The sequence below is a fragment of the Phyllobates terribilis genome, unplaced genomic scaffold (assembly GCF_046119375.1).
Source record: "Phyllobates terribilis strain yellow unplaced genomic scaffold, ASM4611937v1 Scaffold_437__1_contigs__length_1545540, whole genome shotgun sequence".
Lineage (NCBI taxonomy): Eukaryota > Metazoa > Chordata > Amphibia > Anura > Dendrobatidae > Phyllobates > Phyllobates terribilis.
Genome location: NW_027363197.1, coordinates 1,375,225 through 1,394,829, shown reverse-complemented (window position 1 = coordinate 1,394,829; position 19,605 = coordinate 1,375,225). Strand labels below are relative to the sequence as shown.

At 48.4% G+C, this 19,605-nt stretch overlaps 11 non-coding genes across 11 annotated transcripts; all 11 read left to right on the top strand.

The window, feature by feature from the left end:
* Positions 1–630: 630 nt before the first annotated feature.
* Positions 631–821, top strand: LOC141228080 (U2 spliceosomal RNA). The gene has a single exon (XR_012295006.1). It is a non-coding gene; the product is annotated as a U2 spliceosomal RNA (small nuclear RNA).
* Positions 822–6,961: 6,140 nt separating this feature from the next.
* LOC141228234 (U2 spliceosomal RNA) lies at positions 6,962–7,152 on the top strand. Its single transcript, XR_012295153.1, has one exon. It is a non-coding gene; the product is annotated as a U2 spliceosomal RNA (small nuclear RNA).
* Positions 7,153–8,267: 1,115 nt separating this feature from the next.
* On the top strand, positions 8,268–8,458 carry LOC141228078 (U2 spliceosomal RNA). The gene has a single exon (XR_012295004.1). It is a non-coding gene; the product is annotated as a U2 spliceosomal RNA (small nuclear RNA).
* Positions 8,459–9,573: 1,115 nt separating this feature from the next.
* LOC141228077 (U2 spliceosomal RNA) lies at positions 9,574–9,764 on the top strand. Its single transcript, XR_012295003.1, has one exon. It is a non-coding gene; the product is annotated as a U2 spliceosomal RNA (small nuclear RNA).
* A 1,115-nt stretch (positions 9,765–10,879) lies between these two features.
* On the top strand, positions 10,880–11,070 carry LOC141228076 (U2 spliceosomal RNA). The gene has a single exon (XR_012295002.1). It is a non-coding gene; the product is annotated as a U2 spliceosomal RNA (small nuclear RNA).
* A 1,115-nt stretch (positions 11,071–12,185) lies between these two features.
* On the top strand, positions 12,186–12,376 carry LOC141228075 (U2 spliceosomal RNA). The gene has a single exon (XR_012295001.1). It is a non-coding gene; the product is annotated as a U2 spliceosomal RNA (small nuclear RNA).
* Positions 12,377–13,491: 1,115 nt separating this feature from the next.
* LOC141228252 (U2 spliceosomal RNA) lies at positions 13,492–13,682 on the top strand. The gene has a single exon (XR_012295170.1). It is a non-coding gene; the product is annotated as a U2 spliceosomal RNA (small nuclear RNA).
* Positions 13,683–14,797: 1,115 nt separating this feature from the next.
* On the top strand, positions 14,798–14,988 carry LOC141228074 (U2 spliceosomal RNA). The gene has a single exon (XR_012295000.1). It is a non-coding gene; the product is annotated as a U2 spliceosomal RNA (small nuclear RNA).
* A 1,115-nt stretch (positions 14,989–16,103) lies between these two features.
* LOC141228251 (U2 spliceosomal RNA) lies at positions 16,104–16,294 on the top strand. The gene has a single exon (XR_012295169.1). It is a non-coding gene; the product is annotated as a U2 spliceosomal RNA (small nuclear RNA).
* A 1,115-nt stretch (positions 16,295–17,409) lies between these two features.
* Positions 17,410–17,600, top strand: LOC141228596 (U2 spliceosomal RNA). Its single transcript, XR_012295403.1, has one exon. It is a non-coding gene; the product is annotated as a U2 spliceosomal RNA (small nuclear RNA).
* A 1,115-nt stretch (positions 17,601–18,715) lies between these two features.
* Positions 18,716–18,906, top strand: LOC141228170 (U2 spliceosomal RNA). Its single transcript, XR_012295091.1, has one exon. It is a non-coding gene; the product is annotated as a U2 spliceosomal RNA (small nuclear RNA).
* Positions 18,907–19,605: the final 699 nt, after the last annotated feature.

Genomic DNA, 19,605 nt, shown 5'->3' with positions numbered 1-19,605 from the left:
ACGTTGTCTCCTTCTGCTGGAACACTGACTTCTTTCATTTAATGCCTGCAGACTATAAAAGAGAACCCAACCCAAAAAGTTTGGTTGATTAGTCTGTGGCATTCTGTTAAACTGTTGCTTATGGCGGTCTCTGTGAGCTTCTCAGCGACATTCAGCCAGCCAGGTATCCTGCCTGCAGTAGATGGAATGTGGCAATGGAACGCTGGCTGCGCGTGTCATAATAGGCTCTGAGCCTTTATATACCTGTGCACAGCAGCAGCCACCTTCAGTCTGCTGCTGGACAGCCAGCAGCAGCAGCAGCAGCAGGAGAGGTATGTAATCAGGAGCCCTCCTGCTAAGGGTAGACAGCTGCTCGTTCCACCCCACCCCCCGCCTTAATTGGTTCTCCTCCCTTCCAACGGTGTTGAGGCGGGTGGGAACAGCAGGGGGTGAAGGTGCTGTGTTTAAAGAGGTGGAGTTATGCAGATCTAAAACGCGTGGATTGCAGCAGCAGCAAGCCGAAAAGTGCAGGCATGTAAGGGATCTAGAGGTTGACAACATGTCTTCTTAACGGGAGTCCAGGAGCTCATCTCCACAAATGGACTTTTCAGGATCCTTGGGTGGCTCCGTAGTTTGAAACCAATTCTGGTTATCGCTTCTCGGCCTTTTGGCTAAGATCAAGTGTAGTATCTGTTCTTATCAGTTTAATATCTGATACGTCCCCTATCTGGGGACCATATATTAAATGGATTTTTAGAACAGGGAGATGGAAAAAGAGCTTGCTCTGTCCACTCCACGCATTGACCTGGTATTGCAGTATCTCCAGGACCGGTGCACCCCTTCTTTAATGCAGTTTCTAAAATCAGAAAGAATTGAATTCAATGTTTTTTGTTCATTTTGCTTGTTTGTCGGATTTTGGGATGGACTATTTGGCTTTGCTTTTCTTCTCCTCATTGGATTTTTCATGTTCAAAGTTGCAGAAGCCAGATTACAAGCTCATTTTGGTTCAACTTCAGCAACTGTGCATTGCATTGCCATGTAATGTGATGCAATGCTATTGTAGCACCCTGAGGATTCGGCTGCTACAGGGGTATTGCACCTCAACCCAGAGGTGTGATATTCCACTCCCGGGTAAGGATGGAGTGTGGAACTGAGCTCGGTAGGCTGCATGCACTACACACATCCCATTTCCGGGGAACAGGCCGACGGTACTCCCACTTAGAAATGTGCAGGTACGACCGAGTCTGTTCCTGGCTGGAGTGGGAGGGGGGTGGTACATCCCATGTAGTGTAGGGGCAGATAGGGGGAGCAGCCTGGGTAAAGATAGGAGCTCATTGGGTGCTGGTCACCTGAGCTCACACATAGAGGGTGTATATAAGGTGGGCACCAACAAAGAACAGGGTCAGATGCAGAGAACAAGTCAGTTGGAGACAGCAAGACAGCTGCAGAGGAGCAGACAGCAAGCAGAGAGGAAGTCAGCCTGCAGCAAGGGAGAAAAGAGAGAGACCCAGAGGAACAGAAGAGAGGACTCTAAGATCCCATCTAAAATCCCCGGGTGAAGAGTCGGCATCAGGGTACCGGAACCCAAGCAGGTGGGGGTAAAAACATTCCCCAGCCAGAGACCGGAGACCGTGGGCAGCGTTTGCCACGGTCACCCACCACATCCACCCCGAAGGCACACCACATGAAGGGTCAGGGAACCCAGGGCCAAGGGTGTCCCAACAGAAGGCCCGAGGGAGCTGGACCTAGGTGGATCACTGGTGGGGACGGCCAGAGAACGGGACAGAAGGAGAGCTCAGGGCCACGCTCCGGACTTGTTTGGGGGTTGGCTGGATCCAGGACCTGGTGGACGCAGCACGGCTCGGGTGGTCACTCGAAGCTGGAGTGACCAGTACAACATCTGCAGTAAGTAAACACCCTTAACTGCACAACCCGACTCTGTCTTCACTGCCGTCTGCACTGCACCACCACAACCCCCATCCTCTGCACCTGTCCCCTCTGAGGCTATACCCCTCCCGTTGGGGGTTATACCATCACAAGCTGCACCTACACCATCAGCCTCAGCGGACCCTGCTGCAGCGGCGGCCATAGTGACCGCAATACAACGGGTGGCGTAGTCGACATTAAGAACTTATTAACATCTGTAGGACTGCCACATACAACTGAGTTTGACACCCTGGGCACGGACCGGGTCATAGCCACTCGGAGACTACAACCCCCATCTGATCCGGCTCCGGATATTCCCATAAAGAATATGGCCCAGGGGGCGCGTCAACTTTGGCGTAGTCGGCAGGATTACGTGCCCGCAACACCCGGGTACTGCGTGCCTGAAGAAAAGTGCAAGTTTACCTCAGAAAGAAGTCTCCCGCCGGTTCCGGAGCGTCCACGCCATCGGACCCCATCACAGGTCGTTTCCCGCCGATTGTCCGCCATTTCCAGCTTGTTCCCGCCATCTGCAGGGTTTCCCGCCACTGGGCGACGCTTCCCGCCAAATCCGAAGATTTCCCGCCTTGGAAGAGCAGCGGACGCCATTATGGGCGTGCCAAAGGAGGGCAAGAGGCCGCCTCCCATCGTGGGCCAGGACAGAAAATGGCGCCAAAAGTGGAAACCGCCCCCACCAACAGAGACTGTGATGCTAGAGGTGTCTGTCAGCGTGAAAGAACCGCCCCTGGAGCTGACAGTCACCCAGTGGCCCCGGGACCGCCCTCGAAGTGGGAGGAGACGAAAGAAAAGAACGAAGATGGGTACCGCCTGGAGCAGTCTGGAGCGAGCGCACCCGGAGGCAAGAAGTCTAACGAGGAGTAGCGGAGAAGCTTACCCGGATATGGAGAGAAAGCAGAACAGCACCGGCCCGCAGGCCAGGAGTCTGCTAAAGACCGAGGAAGGAGAGCAGAGCAGCACCGGCCCGCTGGCCAGGAGCCTGCTGGAGGAAGAGCAGAGCAGCACCGACCCGTTGGTCAGGAGCCTGCTAGACACCACGACCCCACTAGGCCTAGTGGAGGTCCTTGCACAGCTCCCCCGAGACCGGGAGTGTGCACAGACTGCCCTGGAGGGCCTCGCAAGGAGGATGGCCCGGGTACAGCGCGAGATATTGGCGGAATGGAGCCGAGAGATGGCCCAGCAAACCAAGGCCCGGAGCACGCCAGCCAAGATGAGGAGACAGACCGCCTCTGAGGATGGCGCGGGAGGACCCAAGGTCGGAGACGGCGCCGAGAAGGGAGCCGAACGCATGGAGGCAGGTAAAGGGGATGCCTATACCCCAAGCCGTGAAACCGCCCACCTGCCCCAGCTCCCCGTCGCAGAGCCCAAAAGTCCCCCTGCTGTGCCCGTAGCCGCCATGTCACCGCTATGGACTAGGCCCCGACCGGAAGCCGCCGCAGCGACCCCTGTGACGTCACGCGCCTCGACCCGGAGCGTGACAAAGCAGGAAATACCACCAGCCTGGTCGCAAGGCCTAGTACCCCCGGGCGCCGCATCACCAACAGCGCCCCCTACCTCCGCGGAGCCTCCGGCCTGGTCGCAAGGCCAGGTAGCCCAGGGCGCCGCCGTATTAACGGTGCCCTTCACCTTCCAGGTGCCCCAGGCCTGGCCGCAAGGCCTGGGCAACCCGGGCGCCACCACCACCGCGCCCGCGCCCGTAAAACCAAGGGTGCCGCGTCTGGGAGAGGACTTGTTTGCCCAGCACACGTGGCCGGACGGGCAGCCTTTCATCTGGCCCCAGAAGTATTACGAACTGGAGCACCAGAGGAGGGTTGGGGCCATGTGTGCACCCCTGATTCCGGCTCCGAAGCCCGTAATAAGGATCTCGCCCCCGCTAGCGGAAGCGCAGTTTGAGTGGGACCCCACCGGAGAAGACCTAATGGGGTTCACTCAGGAAACCCGGGCAGCTGCAGCGGAGCGTGCTGAGTGTTGCCGACAGCAGCTCGAGGAGTTCGCAAGGGAGCGGAGAGAGAGGCGGGTCCGAGAACAAGAGGCCCAAATAAGGAGCGCCGAGCAGAAGAGCCGGACCAGGAGGGACCCCCGTGCAGCGCACAGTCCTCGTACCACCGGGACTGTAATAAAGTTCAACCAGCAGCATGGGTGGGGCTTCATTAGAGACAACAACACCCCCGGCGACGTCTTTGTCACGCGCAGAGACGTGGAGTCCCATCTGCCGGAGGGGCACAGAGGTCGTGACCTCTACATCGGAGACGAGGTCACCTTCACCCGGCACAAGTGTGCCAAAGGACCTTACGCCCTCCACGTACACCGCCTGACGGAGGAGGAGTTGCGGTGCGAGGAGGAGGAGCAAGAGGACCCGGACGGGTCTGAAGTTACAACCAGCTATAAGCAAAGAGCAGGAGGAAGACGCCGTTGAGTGCGGCAGAGCAGTGATGTAAATAGTTACCCGACCGGGTATCAAAGAGACTGTTGCAACATATATATAGTCCCCGTTGGGACCAGCTGAGTGCAACATATATATAGTCCCCGTTGGGACCAGCTGAGTGAACTGTTTACCCGTTAACCCCTTAATCCCACAGGCTGAGGACTGTGAGCAGCCATTCCCTTCCCTCTACCTGGCCGAGGACTGAGAGCGGCCAACTTCCCTGTATATAGTTGCGCTTCCTAAAGCGCCCCCTACCGGTTTTAGAGGAAAAACCATTTTTCTAAGAGACTGTCGCACTTTTCCCGGACACACGTTGCACAGTGTCCGGAGGAGGAACCTGAAACAAGAGACGACGAGAATGTTTATATGAAAAGTTTTATATATATATAATGTTTTATATGTTTTATTATGTTTATATGAAAAGAAAAAAATTGTATGTTTTGGTGTTGTTTTATGTCTTACAGCCCGAGGACGTGCTGTGATTTACCAGGGGGGAATGTAGCACCCTGAGGATTCGGCTGCTACAGGGGTATTGCACCTCAACCCAGAGGTGTGATATTCCACTCCCGGGTAAGGATGGAGTGTGGAACTGAGCTCGGTAGGCTGCATGCACTACACACATCCCATTTCCGGGGAACAGGCCGACGGTACTCCCACTTAGAAATGTGCAGGTACGACCGAGTCTGTTCCTGGCTGGAGTGGGAGGGGGGTGGTACATCCCATGTAGTGTAGGGGCAGATAGGGGGAGCAGCCTGGGTAAAGATAGGAGCTCATTGGGTGCTGGTCACCTGAGCTCACACATAGAGGGTGTATATAAGGTGGGCACCAACAAAGAACAGGGTCAGATGCAGAGAACAAGTCAGTTGGAGACAGCAAGACAGCTGCAGAGGAGCAGACAGCAAGCAGAGAGGAAGTCAGCCTGCAGCAAGGGAGAAAAGAGAGAGACCCAGAGGAACAGAAGAGAGGACTCTAAGATCCCAACTAAAATCCCCGGGTGAAGAGTCGGCATCAGGGTACCGGAACCCAAGCTGGTGGGGGTAAAAACATTCCCCAGCCAGAGACCGGAGACCGTGGGCAGCGTTTGCCACGGTCACCCACCACATCCACCCCGAAGGCACACCACATGAAGGGTCAGGGAACCCAGGGCCAAGGGTGTCCCAACAGAAGGCCCGAGGGAGCTGGACCTAGGTGGATCACTGGTGGGGACGGCCAGAGAACGGGACAGAAGGAGAGCTCAGGGCCACGCTCCGGACTTGTTTGGGGGTTGGCTGGATCCAGGACCTGGTGGACGCAGCACGGCTCGGGTGGTCACTCGAAGCTGGAGTGACCAGTACAACATCTGCAGTAAGTAAACACCCTTAACTGCACAACCCGACTCTGTCTTCACTGCCGTCTGCACTGCACCACCACAACCCCCATCCTCTGCACCTGTCCCCTCTGAGGCTATACCCCTCCCGTTGGGGGTTATACCATCACAAGCTGCACCTACACCATCAGCCTCAGCGGACCCTGCTGCAGCGGCGGCCATAGTGACCGCAATACAACGGGTGGCGTAGTCGACATTAAGAACTTATTAACATCTGTAGGACTGCCACATACAACTGAGTTTGACACCCTGGGCACGGACCGGGTCATAGCCACTCGGAGACTACAACCCCCATCTGATCCGGCTCCGGATATTCCCATAAAGAATATGGCCCAGGGGGCGCGTCACTATCTTTCTAGCTCTCCCTTTTTACTTCCTTTTGGATAAACAGACATATTAGGCAAGCATTTTGGAGCTTTCACCTAAATAACTACAGGTGGTGAGATAAGCTGCACAATATAATTGACCTTTCAGTATATTGTTGCACACACACCATCTATTTAGCAAATGCCCTTGTTATCAACAGCAGCCTTTTAAACTCACCTGAGCTAACAGGTATGTGCGCTGGTTACTCTGCTGCGCTTAAAATTTCTTTTTTGGTTTGCTACAATGCCTTTTCTGAAACGTTGTCTCCTTCTGCTGGAACACTGACTTCTTTCATTTAATGCCTGCAGACTATAAAAGAGAACCCAACCCAAAAAGTTTGGTTGATTAGTCTGTGGCATTCTGTTAAACTGTTGCTTATGGCGGTCTCTGTGAGCTTCTCAGCGACATTCAGCCAGCCAGGTATCCTGCCTGCAGTAGATGGAATGTGGCAATGGAACGCTGGCTGCGCGTGTCATAATAGGCTCTGAGCCTTTATATACCTGTGCACAGCAGCAGCCACCTTCAGTCTGCTGCTGGACAGCCAGCAGCAGCAGCAGCAGGAGAGGTATGTAATCAGGAGCCCTCCTGCTAAGGGTAGACAGCTGCTCGTTCCACCCCACCCCCCGCCTTAATTGGTTCTCCTCCCTTCCAACGGTGTTGAGGCGGGTGGGAACAGCAGGGGGTGAAGGTGCTGTGTTTAAAGAGGTGGAGTTTTGCAGATCTAAAACGCGTGGATTGCAGCAGCAGCAAGCCGAAAAGTGCAGGCATGTAAGGGATCTAGAGGTTGACAACATGTCTTCTTAACGGGAGTCCAGGAGCTCATCTCCACAAATGGACTTTTCAGGATCCTTGGGTGGCTCCGTAGTTTGAAACCAATTCTGGTTATCGCTTCTCGGCCTTTTGGCTAAGATCAAGTGTAGTATCTGTTCTTATCAGTTTAATATCTGATACATCCCCTATCTGGGGACCATATATTAAATGGATTTTTAGAACAGGGAGATGGAAAAAGAGCTTGCTCTGTCCACTCCACGCATTGACCTGGTATTGCAGTATCTCCAGGACCGGTGCACCCCTTCTTTAATGCAGTTTCTAAAATCAGAAAGAATTGAATTCAATGTTTTTTGTTCATTTTGCTTGTTTGTCGGATTTTGGGATGGACTCTTTGGCTTTGCTTTTCTTCTCCTCATTGGATTTTTCATGTTCAAAGTTGCAGAAGCCAGATTACAAGCTCATTTTGGTTCAACTTCAGCAACTGTGCATTGCATTGCCATGTAATGTGATGCAATGCTATCTTTCTAGCTCTCCCTTTTTACTTCCTTTTGGATAAACAGACATATTAGGCAAGCATTTTGGAGCTTTCACCTAAATAACTACAGGTGGTGAGATAAGCTGCACAATATAATTGACCTTTCAGTATATTGTTGCACACACACCATCTATTTAGCAAATGCCCTTGTTATCAACAGCAGCCTTTTAAACTCACCTGAGCTAACAGGTATGTGCGCTGGTTACTCTGCTGCGCTTAAAATTTCTTTTTTGGTTTGCTACAATGCTTTTTCTGAAACGTTGTCTCCTTCTGCTGGAACACTGACTTCTTTCATTTAATGCCTGCAGACTATAAAAGAGAACCCAACCCAAAAAGTTTGGTTGATTAGTCTGTGGCATTCTGTTAAACTGTTGCTTATGGCGGTCTCTGTGAGCTTCTCAGCGACATTCAGCCAGCCAGGTATCCTGCCTGCAGTAGATGGAATGTGGCAATGGAACGCTGGCTGCGCGTGTCATAATAGGCTCTGAGCCTTTATATACCTGTGCACAGCAGCAGCCACCTTCAGTCTGCTGCTGGACAGCCAGCAGCAGCAGCAGCAGGAGAGGTATGTAATCAGGAGCCCTCCTGCTAAGGGTAGACAGCTGCTCGTTCCACCCCACCCCCCGCCTTAATTGGTTCTCCTCCCTTCCAACGGTGTTGAGGCGGGTGGGAACAGCAGGGGGTGAAGGTGCTGTGTTTAAAGAGGTGGAGTTATGCAGATCTAAAACGCGTGGATTGCAGCAGCAGCAAGCCGAAAAGTGCAGGCATGTAAGGGATCTAGAGGTTGACAACATGTCTTCTTAACGGGAGTCCAGGAGCTCATCTCCACAAATGGACTTTTCAGGATCCTTGGGTGGCTCCGTAGTTTGAAACCAATTCTGGTTATCGCTTCTCGGCCTTTTGGCTAAGATCAAGTGTAGTATCTGTTCTTATCAGTTTAATATCTGATACGTCCCCTATCTGGGGACCATATATTAAATGGATTTTTAGAACAGGGAGATGGAAAAAGAGCTTGCTCTGTCCACTCCACGCATTGACCTGGTATTGCAGTATCTCCAGGACCGGTGCACCCCTTCTTTAATGCAGTTTCTAAAATCAGAAAGAATTGAATTCAATGTTTTTTGTTCATTTTGCTTGTTTGTCGGATTTTGGGATGGACTCTTTGGCTTTGCTTTTCTTCTCCTCATTGGATTTTTCATGTTCAAAGTTGCAGAAGCCAGATTACAAGCTCATTTTGGTTCAACTTCAGCAACTGTGCATTGCATTGCCATGTAATGTGATGCAATGCTATCTTTCTAGCTCTCCCTTTTTACTTCCTTTTGGATAAACAGACATATTAGGCAAGCATTTTGGAGCTTTCACCTAAATAACTACAGGTGGTGAGATAAGCTGCACAATATAATTGACCTTTCAGTATATTGTTGCACACACACCATCTATTTAGCAAATGCCCTTGTTATCAACAGCAGCCTTTTAAACTCACCTGAGCTAACAGGTATGTGCGCTGGTTACTCTGCTGCGCTTAAAATTTCTTTTTTGGTTTGCTACAATGCCTTTTCTGAAACGTTGTCTCCTTCTGCTGGAACACTGACTTCTTTCATTTAATGCCTGCAGACTATAAAAGAGAACCCAACCCAAAAAGTTTGGTTGATTAGTCTGTGGCATTCTGTTAAACTGTTGCTTATGGCGGTCTCTGTGAGCTTCTCAGCGACATTCAGCCAGCCAGGTATCCTGCCTGCAGTAGATGGAATGTGGCAATGGAACGCTGGCTGCGCGTGTCATAATAGGCTCTGAGCCTTTATATACCTGTGCACAGCAGCAGCCACCTTCAGTCTGCTGCTGGACAGCCAGCAGCAGCAGCAGCAGGAGAGGTATGTAATCAGGAGCCCTCCTGCTAAGGGTAGACAGCTGCTCGTTCCACCCCACCCCCCGCCTTAATTGGTTCTCCTCCCTTCCAACGGTGTTGAGGCGGGTGGGAACAGCAGGGGGTGAAGGTGCTGTGTTTAAAGAGGTGGAGTTATGCAGATCTAAAACGCGTGGATTGCAGCAGCAGCAAGCCGAAAAGTGCAGGCATGTAAGGGATCTAGAGGTTGACAACATGTCTTCTTAACGGGAGTCCAGGAGCTCATCTCCACAAATGGACTTTTCAGGATCCTTGGGTGGCTCCGTAGTTTGAAACCAATTCTGGTTATCGCTTCTCGGCCTTTTGGCTAAGATCAAGTGTAGTATCTGTTCTTATCAGTTTAATATCTGATACGTCCCCTATCTGGGGACCATATATTAAATGGATTTTTAGAACAGGGAGATGGAAAAAGAGCTTGCTCTGTCCACTCCACGCATTGACCTGGTATTGCAGTATCTCCAGGACCGGTGCACCCCTTCTTTAATGCAGTTTCTAAAATCAGAAAGAATTGAATTCAATGTTTTTTGTTCATTTTGCTTGTTTGTCGGATTTTGGGATGGACTCTTTGGCTTTGCTTTTCTTCTCCTCATTGGATTTTTCATGTTCAAAGTTGCAGAAGCCAGATTACAAGCTCATTTTGGTTCAACTTCAGCAACTGTGCATTGCATTGCCATGTAATGTGATGCAATGCTATCTTTCTAGCTCTCCCTTTTTACTTCCTTTTGGATAAACAGACATATTAGGCAAGCATTTTGGAGCTTTCACCTAAATAACTACAGGTGGTGAGATAAGCTGCACAATATAATTGACCTTTCAGTATATTGTTGCACACACACCATCTATTTAGCAAATGCCCTTGTTATCAACAGCAGCCTTTTAAACTCACCTGAGCTAACAGGTATGTGCGCTGGTTACTCTGCTGCGCTTAAAATTTCTTTTTTGGTTTGCTACAATGCCTTTTCTGAAACGTTGTCTCCTTCTGCTGGAACACTGACTTCTTTCATTTAATGCCTGCAGACTATAAAAGAGAACCCAACCCAAAAAGTTTGGTTGATTAGTCTGTGGCATTCTGTTAAACTGTTGCTTATGGCGGTCTCTGTGAGCTTCTCAGCGACATTCAGCCAGCCAGGTATCCTGCCTGCAGTAGATGGAATGTGGCAATGGAACGCTGGCTGCGCGTGTCATAATAGGCTCTGAGCCTTTATATACCTGTGCACAGCAGCAGCCACCTTCAGTCTGCTGCTGGACAGCCAGCAGCAGCAGCAGCAGGAGAGGTATGTAATCAGGAGCCCTCCTGCTAAGGGTAGACAGCTGCTCGTTCCACCCCACCCCCCGCCTTAATTGGTTCTCCTCCCTTCCAACGGTGTTGAGGCGGGTGGGAACAGCAGGGGGTGAAGGTGCTGTGTTTAAAGAGGTGGAGTTATGCAGATCTAAAACGCGTGGATTGCAGCAGCAGCAAGCCGAAAAGTGCAGGCATGTAAGGGATCTAGAGGTTGACAACATGTCTTCTTAACGGGAGTCCAGGAGCTCATCTCCACAAATGGACTTTTCAGGATCCTTGGGTGGCTCCGTAGTTTGAAACCAATTCTGGTTATCGCTTCTCGGCCTTTTGGCTAAGATCAAGTGTAGTATCTGTTCTTATCAGTTTAATATCTGATACGTCCCCTATCTGGGGACCATATATTAAATGGATTTTTAGAACAGGGAGATGGAAAAAGAGCTTGCTCTGTCCACTCCACGCATTGACCTGGTATTGCAGTATCTCCAGGACCGGTGCACCCCTTCTTTAATGCAGTTTCTAAAATCAGAAAGAATTGAATTCAATGTTTTTTGTTCATTTTGCTTGTTTGTCGGATTTTGGGATGGACTCTTTGGCTTTGCTTTTCTTCTCCTCATTGGATTTTTCATGTTCAAAGTTGCAGAAGCCAGATTACAAGCTCATTTTGGTTCAACTTCAGCAACTGTGCATTGCATTGCCATGTAATGTGATGCAATGCTATCTTTCTAGCTCTCCCTTTTTACTTCCTTTTGGATAAACAGACATATTAGGCAAGCATTTTGGAGCTTTCACCTAAATAACTACAGGTGGTGAGATAAGCTGCACAATATAATTGACCTTTCAGTATATTGTTGCACACACACCATCTATTTAGCAAATGCCCTTGTTATCAACAGCAGCCTTTTAAACTCACCTGAGCTAACAGGTATGTGCGCTGGTTACTCTGCTGCGCTTAAAATTTCTTTTTTGGTTTGCTACAATGCCTTTTCTGAAACGTTGTCTCCTTCTGCTGGAACACTGACTTCTTTCATTTAATGCCTGCAGACTATAAAAGAGAACCCAACCCAAAAAGTTTGGTTGATTAGTCTGTGGCATTCTGTTAAACTGTTGCTTATGGCGGTCTCTGTGAGCTTCTCAGCGACATTCAGCCAGCCAGGTATCCTGCCTGCAGTAGATGGAATGTGGCAATGGAACGCTGGCTGCGCGTGTCATAATAGGCTCTGAGCCTTTATATACCTGTGCACAGCAGCAGCCACCTTCAGTCTGCTGCTGGACAGCCAGCAGCAGCAGCAGCAGGAGAGGTATGTAATCAGGAGCCCTCCTGCTAAGGGTAGACAGCTGCTCGTTCCACCCCACCCCCCGCCTTAATTGGTTCTCCTCCCTTCCAACGGTGTTGAGGCGGGTGGGAACAGCAGGGGGTGAAGGTGCTGTGTTTAAAGAGGTGGAGTTATGCAGATCTAAAACGCGTGGATTGCAGCAGCAGCAAGCCGAAAAGTGCAGGCATGTAAGGGATCTAGAGGTTGACAACATGTCTTCTTAACGGGAGTCCAGGAGCTCATCTCCACAAATGGACTTTTCAGGATCCTTGGGTGGCTCCGTAGTTTGAAACCAATTCTGGTTATCGCTTCTCGGCCTTTTGGCTAAGATCAAGTGTAGTATCTGTTCTTATCAGTTTAATATCTGATACGTCCCCTATCTGGGGACCATATATTAAATGGATTTTTAGAACAGGGAGATGGAAAAAGAGCTTGCTCTGTCCACTCCACGCATTGACCTGGTATTGCAGTATCTCCAGGACCGGTGCACCCCTTCTTTAATGCAGTTTCTAAAATCAGAAAGAATTGAATTCAATGTTTTTTGTTCATTTTGCTTGTTTGTCGGATTTTGGGATGGACTCTTTGGCTTTGCTTTTCTTCTCCTCATTGGATTTTTCATGTTCAAAGTTGCAGAAGCCAGATTACAAGCTCATTTTGGTTCAACTTCAGCAACTGTGCATTGCATTGCCATGTAATGTGATGCAATGCTATCTTTCTAGCTCTCCCTTTTTACTTCCTTTTGGATAAACAGACATATTAGGCAAGCATTTTGGAGCTTTCACCTAAATAACTACAGGTGGTGAGATAAGCTGCACAATATAATTGACCTTTCAGTATATTGTTGCACACACACCATCTATTTAGCAAATGCCCTTGTTATCAACAGCAGCCTTTTAAACTCACCTGAGCTAACAGGTATGTGCGCTGGTTACTCTGCTGCGCTTAAAATTTCTTTTTTGGTTTGCTACAATGCCTTTTCTGAAACGTTGTCTCCTTCTGCTGGAACACTGACTTCTTTCATTTAATGCCTGCAGACTATAAAAGAGAACCCAACCCAAAAAGTTTGGTTGATTAGTCTGTGGCATTAAGTTAAACTGTTGCTTATGGCGGTCTCTGTGAGCTTCTCAGCGACATTCAGCCAGCCAGGTATCCTGCCTGCAGTAGATGGAATGTGGCAATGGAACGCTGGCTGCGCGTGTCATAATAGGCTCTGAGCCTTTATATACCTGTGCACAGCAGCAGCCACCTTCAGTCTGCTGCTGGACAGCCAGCAGCAGCAGCAGCAGGAGAGGTATGTAATCAGGAGCCCTCCTGCTAAGGGTAGACAGCTGCTCATTCCACCCCACCCCCCGCCTTAATTGGTTCTCCTCCCTTCCAACGGTGTTGAGGCGGGTGGGAACAGCAGGGGGTGAAGGTGCTGTGTTTAAAGAGGTGGAGTTATGCAGATCTAAAACGCGTGGATTGCAGCAGCAGCAAGCCGAAAAGTGCAGGCATGTAAGGGATCTAGAGGTTGACAACATGTCTTCTTAACGGGAGTCCAGGAGCTCATCTCCACAAATGGACTTTTCAGGATCCTTGGGTGGCTCCGTAGTTTGAAACCAATTCTGGTCATCGCTTCTCGGCCTTTTGGCTAAGATCAAGTGTAGTATCTGTTCTTATCAGTTTAATATCTGATACGTCCCCTATCTGGGGACCATATATTGAATGGATTTTTAGAACAGGGAGATGGAAAAAGAGCTTGCTCTGTCCACTCCACGCATTGACCTGGTATTGCAGTATCTCCAGGACCGGTGCACCCCTTCTTTAATGCAGTTTCTAAAATCAGAAAGAATTGAATTCAATGTTTTTTGTTCATTTTGCTTGTTTGTCGGATTTTGGGATGGACTCTTTGGCTTTGCTTTTCTTCTCCTCATTGGATTTTTCATGTTCAAAGTTGCAGAAGCCAGATTACAAGCTCATTTTGGTTCAACTTCAGCAACTGTGCATTGCATTGCCATGTAATGTGATGCAATGCTATCTTTCTAGCTCTCCCTTTTTACTTCCTTTTGGATAAACAGACATATTAGGCAAGCATTTTGGAGCTTTCACCTAAATAACTACAGGTGGTGAGATAAGCTGCACAATATAATTGACCTTTCAGTATATTGTTGCACACACACCATCTATTTAGCAAATGCCCTTGTTATCAACAGCAGCCTTTTAAACTCACCTGAGCTAACAGGTATGTGCGCTGGTTACTCTGCTGCGCTTAAAATTTCTTTTTTGGTTTGCTACAATGCCTTTTCTGAAACGTTGTCTCCTTCTGCTGGAACACTGACTTCTTTCATTTAATGCCTGCAGACTATAAAAGAGAACCCAACCCAAAAAGTTTGGTTGATTAGTCTGTGGCATTCTGTTAAACTGTTGCTTATGGCGGTCTCTGTGAGCTTCTCAGCGACATTCAGCCAGCCAGGTATCCTGCCTGCAGTAGATGGAATGTGGCAATGGAACGCTGGCTGCGCGTGTCATAATAGGCTCTGAGCCTTTATATACCTGTGCACAGCAGCAGCCACCTTCAGTCTGCTGCTGGACAGCCAGCAGCAGCAGCAGCAGGAGAGGTATGTAATCAGGAGCCCTCCTGCTAAGGGTAGACAGCTGCTCGTTCCACCCCACCCCCCGCCTTAATTGGTTCTCCTCCCTTCCAACGGTGTTGAGGCGGGTGGGAACAGCAGGGGGTGAAGGTGCTGTGTTTAAAGAGGTGGAGTTATGCAGATCTAAAACGCGTGGATTGCAGCAGCAGCAAGCCGAAAAGTGCAGGCATGTAAGGGATCTAGAGGTTGACAACATGTCTTCTTAACGGGAGTCCAGGAGCTCATCTCCACAAATGGACTTTTCAGGATCCTTGGGTGGCTCCGTAGTTTGAAACCAATTCTGGTTATCGCTTCTCGGCCTTTTGGCTAAGATCAAGTGTAGTATCTGTTCTTATCAGTTTAATATCTGATACGTCCCCTATCTGGGGACCATATATTAAATGGATTTTTAGAACAGGGAGATGGAAAAAGAGCTTGCTCTGTCCACTCCACGCATTGACCTGGTATTGCAGTATCTCCAGGACCGGTGCACCCCTTCTTTAATGCAGTTTCTAAAATCAGAAAGAATTGAATTCAATGTTTTTTGTTCATTTTGCTTGTTTGTCGGATTTTGGGATGGACTCTTTGGCTTTGCTTTTCTTCTCCTCATTGGATTTTTCATGTTCAAAGTTGCAGAAGCCAGATTACAAGCTCATTTTGGTTCAACTTCAGCAACTGTGCATTGCATTGCCATGTAATGTGATGCAATGCTATCTTTCTAGCTCTCCCTTTTTACTTCCTTTTGGATAAACAGACATATTAGGCAAGCATTTTGGAGCTTTCACCTAAATAACTACAGGTGGTGAGATAAGCTGCACAATATAATTGACCTTTCAGTATATTGTTGCACACACACCATCTATTTAGCAAATGCCCTTGTTATCAACAGCAGCCTTTTAAACTCACCTGAGCTAACAGGTATGTGCGCTGGTTACTCTGCTGCGCTTAAAATTTCTTTTTTGGTTTGCTACAATGCCTTTTCTGAAACGTTGTCTCCTTCTGCTGGAACACTGACTTCTTTCATTTAATGCCTGCAGACTATAAAAGAGAACCCAACCCAAAAAGTTTGGTTGATTAGTCTGTGGCATTAAGTTAAACTGTTGCTTATGGCGGTCTCTGTGAGCTTCTCAGCGACATTCAGCCAGCCAGGTATCCTGCCTGCAGTAGATGGAATGTGGCAATGGAACGCTGGCTGCGCGTGTCATAATAGGCTCTGAGCCTTTATATACCTGTGCACAGCAGCAGCCACCTTCAGTCTGCTGCTGGACAGCCAGCAGCAGCAGCAGCAGGAGAGGTATGTAATCAGGAGCCCTCCTGCTAAGGGTAGACAGCTGCTCGTTCCACCCCACCCCCCGCCTTAATTGGTTCTCCTCCCTTCCAACGGTGTTGAGGCGGGTGGGAACAGCAGGGGGTGAAGGTGCTGTGTTTAAAGAGGTGGAGTTATGCAGATCTAAAACGCGTGGATTGCAGCAGCAGCAAGCCGAAAAGTGCAGGCATGTAAGGGATCTAGAGGTTGACAACATGTCTTCTTAACGGGAGTCCAGGAGCTCATCTCCACAAATGGACTTTTCAGGATCCTTGGGTGGCTCCGTAGTTTGAAACCAATTCTGGTCATCGCTTCTCGGCCTTTTGGCTAAGATCAAGTGTAGTATCTGTTCTTATCAGTTTAATATCTGATACGTCCCCTATCTGGGGACCATATATTGAATGGATTTTTAGAACAGGGAGATGGAAAAAGAGCTTGCTCTGTCCACTCCACGCATTGACCTGGTATTGCAGTATCTCCAGGACCGGTGCACCCCTTCTTTAATGCAGTTTCTAAAATCAGAAAGAATTGAATTCAATGTTTTTTGTTCATTTTGCTTGTTTGTCGGATTTTGGGATGGACTCTTTGGCTTTGCTTTTCTTCTCCTCATTGGATTTTTCATGTTCAAAGTTGCAGAAGCCAGATTACAAGCTCATTTTGGTTCAACTTCAGCAACTGTGCATTGCATTGCCATGTAATGTGATGCAATGCTATCTTTCTAGCTCTCCCTTTTTACTTCCTTTTGGATAAACAGACATATTAGGCAAGCATTTTGGAGCTTTCACCTAAATAACTACAGGTGGTGAGATAAGCTGCACAATATAATTGACCTTTCAGTATATTGTTGCACACACACCATCTATTTAGCAAATGCCCTTGTTATCAACAGCAGCCTTTTAAACTCACCTGAGCTAACAGGTATGTGCGCTGGTTATTCTGCTGCGCTTAAAATTTCTTTTTTGGTTTGCTACAATGCCTTTTCTGAAACGTTGTCTCCCTCTGCTGGAACACTGACTTCTTTCATTTAATGCCTGCAGACTATAAAAGAGAACCCAACCCAAAAAGTTTGGTTGATTAGTCTGTGGCATTCTGTTAAACTGTTGCTTATGGCGGTCTCTGTGAGCTTCTCAGCGACATTCAGCCAGCCAGGTATCCTGCCTGCAGTAGATGGAATGTGGCAATGGAACGCTGGCTGCGCGTGTCATAATAGGCTCTGAGCCTTTATATACCTGTGCACAGCAGCAGCCACCTTCAGTCTGCTGCTGGACAGCCAGCAGCAGCAGCAGCAGGAGAGGTATGTAATCAGGAGCCCTCCTGCTAAGGGTAGACAGCTGCTCGTTCCACCCCACCCCCCGCCTTAATTGGTTCTCCTCCCTTCCAACGGTGTTGAGGCGGGTGGGAACAGCAGGGGGTGAAGGTGCTGTGTTTAAAGAGGTGGAGTTATGCAGATCTAAAACGCGTGGATTGCAGCAGCAGCAAGCCGAAAAGTGCAGGCATGTAAGGGATCTAGAGGTTGACAACATGTCTTCTTAACGGGAGTCCAGGAGCTCATCTCCACAAATGGACTTTTCAGGATCCTTGGGTGGCTCCGTAGTTTGAAACCAATTCTGGTTATCGCTTCTCGGCCTTTTGGCTAAGATCAAGTGTAGTATCTGTTCTTATCAGTTTAATATCTGATACGTCCCCTATCTGGGGACCATATATTAAATGAATTTTTAGAACAGGGAGATGGAAAAAGAGCTTGCTCTGTCCACTCCACGCATTGACCTGGTATTGCAGTATCTCCAGGATCGGTGCACCCCTTCTTTAATGCAGTTTCTAAAATCAGAAAGAATTGAATTCAATGTTTTTTGTTCATTTTGCTTGTTTGTCGGATTTTGGGATGGACTCTTTGGCTTTGCTTTTCTTCTCCTCATTGGATTTTTCATGTTCAAAGTTGCAGAAGCCAGATTACAAGCTCATTTTGGTTCAACTTCAGCAACTGTGCATTGCATTGCCATGTAATGTGATGCAATGCTATCTTTCTAGCTCTCCCTTTTTACTTCCTTTTGGATAAACAGACATATTAGGCAAGCATTTTGGAGCTTTCACCTAAATAACTACAGGTGGTGAGATAAGCTGCACAATATAATTGACCTTTCAGTATATTGTTGCACACACACCATCTATTTAGCAAATGCCCTTGTTATCAACAGCAGCCTTTTAAACTCACCTGAGCTAACAGGTATGTGCGCTGGTTACTCTGCTGCGCTTAAAATTTCTTTTTTGGTTTGCTACAATGCCTTTTCTGAAACGTTGTCTCCCTCTGCTGGAACACTGACTTCTTTCATTTAATGCCTGCAGACTATAAAAGAGAACCCAACCCAAAAAGTTTGGTTGATTAGTCTGTGGCATTCTGTTAAACTGTTGCTTATGGCGGTCTCTGTGAGCTTCTCAGCGACATTCAGCCAGCCAGGTATCCTGCCTGCAGTAGATGGAATGTGGCAATGGAACGCTGGCTGCGCGTGTCATAATAGGCTCTGAGCCTTTATATACCTGTGCACAGCAGCAGCCACCTTCAGTCTGCTGCTGGACAGCCAGCAGCAGCAGCAGCAGGAGAGGTATGTAATCAGGAGCCCTCCTGCTAAGGGTAGACAGCTGCTCGTTCCACCCCACCCCCCGCCTTAATTGGTTCTCCTCCCTTCCAACGGTGTTGAGGCGGGTGGGAACAGCAGGGGGTGAAGGTGCTGTGTTTAAAGAGGTGGAGTTATGCAGATCTAAAACGCGTGGATTGCAGCAGCAGCAAGCCGAAAAGTGCAGGCATGTAAGGGATCTAGAGGTTGACAACATGTCTTCTTAACGGGAGTCCAGGAGCTCATCTCCACAAATGGACTTTTCAGGATCCTTGGGTGGCTCCGTAGTTTGAAACCAATTCTGGTTATCGCTTCTCGGCCTTTTGGCTAAGATCAAGTGTAGTATCTGTTCTTATCAGTTTAATATCTGATACGTCCCCTATCTGGGGACCATATATTAAATGGATTTTTAGAACAGGGAGATGGAAAAAGAGCTTGCTCTGTCCACTCCACGCACTGACCTGGTATTGCAGTATCTCCAGGACCGGTGCACCCCTTCTTTAATGCAGTTTCTAAAATCAGAAAGAATTGAATTCAATGTTTTTTGTTCATTTTGCTTGTTTGTCGGATTTTGGGATGGACTCTTTGGCTTTGCTTTTCTTCTCCTCATTGGATTTTTCATGTTCAAAGTTGCAGAAGCCAGATTACAAGCTCATTTTGGTTCAACTTCAGCAACTGTGCATTGCATTGCCATGTAATGTGATGCAATGCTATCTTTCTAGCTCTCCCTTTTTACTTCCTTTTGGATAAACAGACATATTAGGCAAGCATTTTGGAGCTTTCACCTAAATAACTACAGGTGGTGAGATAAGCTGCACAATATAATTGACCTTTCAGTATATTGTTGCACACACACCATCTATTTAGCAAATGCCCTTGTTATCAACAGCAGCCTTTTAAACTCACCTGAGCTAACAGGTATGTGCGCTGGTTACTCTGCTGCGCTTAAAATTTCTTTTTTGGTTTGCTACAATGCCTTTTCTGAAACGTTGTCTCCTTCTGCTGGAACACTGACTTCTTTCATTTAATGCCTGCAGACTATAAAAGAGAACCCAACCCAAAAAGTTTGGTTGATTAGTCTGTGGCATTCTGTTAAACTGTTGCTTATGGCGGTCTCTGTGAGCTTCTCAGCGACATTCAGCCAGCCAGGTATCCTGCCTGCAGTAGATGGAATGTGGCAATGGAACGCTGGCTGCG